This window comes from Podarcis bocagei (genome assembly GCF_964188305.1).
Source record: "Podarcis bocagei genome assembly, chromosome: 1".
Taxonomy (NCBI): domain Eukaryota; kingdom Metazoa; phylum Chordata; class Lepidosauria; order Squamata; family Lacertidae; genus Podarcis; species Podarcis bocagei.
Window position 1 is genome coordinate 112,227,343 of NC_138125.1, and position 3,691 is coordinate 112,231,033.

The 3,691-nt window shown below is 42.7% G+C and overlaps 1 long non-coding RNA gene across 1 annotated transcript; it reads left to right on the top strand.

The window, feature by feature from the left end:
* The first annotated feature begins 507 nt into the window (after positions 1-507).
* On the top strand, positions 508-2,831 carry LOC308582349. The gene is made up of 2 exons (XR_014005634.1): positions 508-584; positions 2,567-2,831. It is a non-coding gene; the product is annotated as an uncharacterized lncRNA (long non-coding RNA).
* The last annotated feature ends 860 nt before the right edge of the window (positions 2,832-3,691 follow it).

The following is a 3,691-nucleotide window of genomic DNA, read 5'->3' on the forward strand; positions in this document are numbered from 1 at the left end:
TCTTAACCTGAAACTGTTCTTAACCTGAAGCACTACTTTAGCTAATGGGGCCTCCTGCTGCTGCCGCACCACCAGAGCACGATTTCTGTTCTTATCCTGAAGCAAAGTTCTTATCCTGAAGCACTATTTCTGGGTTAGCGGAGTCTGTAACCTGAAGCGTATGTAACCTGAAGTGTATGTAACCTGAGGTACCACTGTAAAAAGAAGTCTGAGGCTGCAGTCCTATAGCCATGCACCTGGGAGCGGGCCCTATGGAATCCAATGGATCTTCCTTCCAAGTAGCTAGATACAGAAGAATATGTGTATGTTCCAGCATTTGACATTTCCCTCTAACTCTTACCTCAGACTTTCCTCCCTCTCCTCAGTCCTCTTGGGCTTCTATATATTACATACCATCTAACATTTCCACATCAGAAACCTGGATGCAGGTCTTCCGAGATGTACTCCCAGGGCGAGTCACATGACCTGTGCTATGATTTCACCCCAAGCGTTTTTTATTTCTTTTTCAGGACAAGATCATAACAAAATGGCCGCCTTGATCTCACACAATAAAATGGGGTGTCACCTTTTTTCTGGGACACTTAGTGGGTATTATATTAGCTTCCCCGACTCTGTCTCATTTCCCCTCTGTTTCCATTTTAATTTTTGAAGGGCTTTTAAGAGATGGCTCAGCTTTTCTCCTCTTTCAGTTTTGTTTCTTCTTTTGCATATATTGCTTCAAATACATGTATCTGGTGCACATGATCAGCTCCTGGCTTAATAAACCAGGGCATACATAGGCTCTAGGCATTTGAACACAAGTCCTTTGCTCTTACTCTACTCTCTACTCCTTCTTTTCTGTGAGTGGGGAAGAAAGCCAGGAAGCAGCAGCTAACCATCTGAACTGGGAAATGATGGTTAATGACTTTCAAAAAAGCAAAAATAGAAAGCAATGGGTCCCATAGCTTGGCTTGTTTGGAAGCCATTAACCACGGTTTCTTTGACATAATAAGAAGCTATGGTCAGCTGTGCATTCCTAACAATCTGATCACCCTGAAGCTCAATTATAACCACTGTGTATCTTTGTTCTTGGACATCTTTTTATTAAAATACATGTACTGCTGTAAAGGTATTTATGCTTTTAATAACACTTAGTATTTATGCCAGGAGTGGCTAACAGGCCATGGGCTGGATCCAACCCAACAAGCCATGGTAAGTCTCCCCACCAGCCAGAGATCATCTCTCTGATTAGGAGATAAAAGATCCTTCTAGCAACCCTGTAGAGAAAATCGCTAAAGAGCGGTCAGAGGGATCTTTCATCTCCAATCTGAGGGCTAAACACCACAGCACTGAGGTCAGAGATGAAAGGCAGCATTTGTTCCCACACCTTCACACCAGCAACAGAGGGATTATATCCTTGAGAAATGCATGGCGGAAGCACCTAGAACACCAAACCAGCAAACCACCAGGTCGGGAGACAGTAACAGGCTTTGGCTTGGTGATGAAGTCAAGCCAAAATTTGTGGAGCCCCATGACTAAGATAAACAGGATCAATATTGTTCATTCCACATGGAGAAGCTGAGAAATAGTGCCTTATTCAAGGCTACCTGGTGAGTTCATTGCCAAGGTGAGATTTTACCTGGACGCTTCACAGCTCATCACTCACACTCATTACCCCTTAAGTGCAGCAGCTGCCATGTTTCCCTGGTTTGCTCCACAGCAGGGATGGTGAACTTGCAACCCTCCAAACTCCCACCATTCCCAAATGTTTGGCATGCTGGCTGTTGCTCTTAGGCCAGCAATGTTCGACAGTGGAATTTGCTGCCAAGGAGTGTGGTGGAGTCTCCTACTTTGGAGGTCTTTAAGCAGAGGCTTGACAACCATATGTCAGGAGTGCTCTGATGGTGTTTCCTGCTTGGCAGGGGGTTGGACTCGATGGCCCTTGTGGTCTCTTCCAACTCTATGATTCTATGATTCTATGATTCTATGTTTAGAGGGCCACAGGCTCCCCACCCCTGCCTACAAATAAGAACGGAGGCATAAGATAAAATAAGTGAAAATGAGAATTTTGATGCTTCGCACATTAAAAATTGGTTACTTTTATACCCCTGAATATCAGATATATTTCTCTCACATCTCTCTTTTTGCCTGGGTTAATATTTCACCGCTTAGGCACTCTCGTTCACTGCATTGTAGAATAGGTGAAGTGCCCAAGAACAACACATTTCCCCTGTTGCTGGAAACTCAATAAATATGATGGAAATGGGAAGGGAATTATATTCTCTCTCATTGTCTTCTTCTGCATGATTAAATCATTAATCATTCTAAACATTCTCCTCTCATGATTCATGAGACCATTCCTATAGTCTTATATATTCCTTTATGACTTTATATATAGTCAGTCTGGTATCTTTGACCCTATCTTTGCTTTCTCCACCATCTGCCTTCCTCATGTTTCTTCTAATTAGGCCACTTTCTCCATCCTTCCTCCAGGTATCTTCCTACAGCTGTGAAAGTCTTTCTTTCTTTCATCCTTCATCAGATCCTACCCCATACATAAGCTTTTCCTTTCTCTCCTCTTTTAAAGGGTTTGGTTTCAGCTATATCTCAGATTCCTAAAGTTGGGTTGTTGGAGGCCGTGGAGAATAGAAAGGAGGAGGAGGAAGAAGAGAAATATGGAGTAATTAAATAAAACATCAGAGTTGTCCGAAACATTTTGGACCCTGTGGCCCTTCTGTGCTGATGAAGATGTAGTCATTCCAACTGCATCTAAATAATATTGTTTTATTTTAAGGATTCATTTATTCTAGGGATTTTGCATTTTGCCTTTCAATAAAATTCCAATGATGGCTTTATTTGTTTATTTATTAAACCACTAGGGTTAAATCAGGCAGAACAAATCTTGGCTTAACCATGAGTCCCAGCTCAGATGCTAAGACAACCTTTGGATTAGGTAAATTTGGCATGGAAGTGAAGATGACCAAGCTGGTAATCCGCAACATTACACTGAAATGCCAGAGCAAATAAAACAACTTAAAACATCTAAAACAGGTGCTAGCATTCAAGAGGGTGGGAGGCCATCACAGAAAAGACTCCTTCTCCATCTGCTGCAAACAAAATTGTCACTATCTGTCTCACTAGATAGCTCCATGGCTGGATGACCAGAAGGTGTTGATGTGCTGTTTTATAGATATAGCTATTTATATGTTATTATTTTTGCACAATAAGCATGAAAACTAATGCATACTAGGCTAAACCTCTTCCTCCCAGAAATTATCACTGGTGCTTAACCTATGGTGACATCTCTGTGAGCCTCAATTCAGGTGACAAATATCTTTCCCCACACCTATCTATTTCACTTCCTCTGGAGCCTGCAGAATGAATGGTATGTGTATTATGACCACAAAGCAAGAGCCCTGCAGATAGTGACAGAGCTCAGTAAGGTTGCCAGAGACCTGAAGCCAAAAGGCGTCTTACTGAGTATGTCAGAGGAAGCAAGACAAAAGTCACCAACTGTGAGTCAAGCTAGAGGCATTGTGACAGTTCGAGACATTAAGCGCAGAACTGTCCAAACCACAGGAGTGGGAGGCCCTGATGTAAAAAAACCAAGCCTCCCCTTCTGCAGCTTGAAGGTGGAAGAGTTGCCAAGGCAACACGGTCAACAGATGAGTCTTGAATCCTCAGGAGGCGGAAGGATTTAGACCTGGGGTGA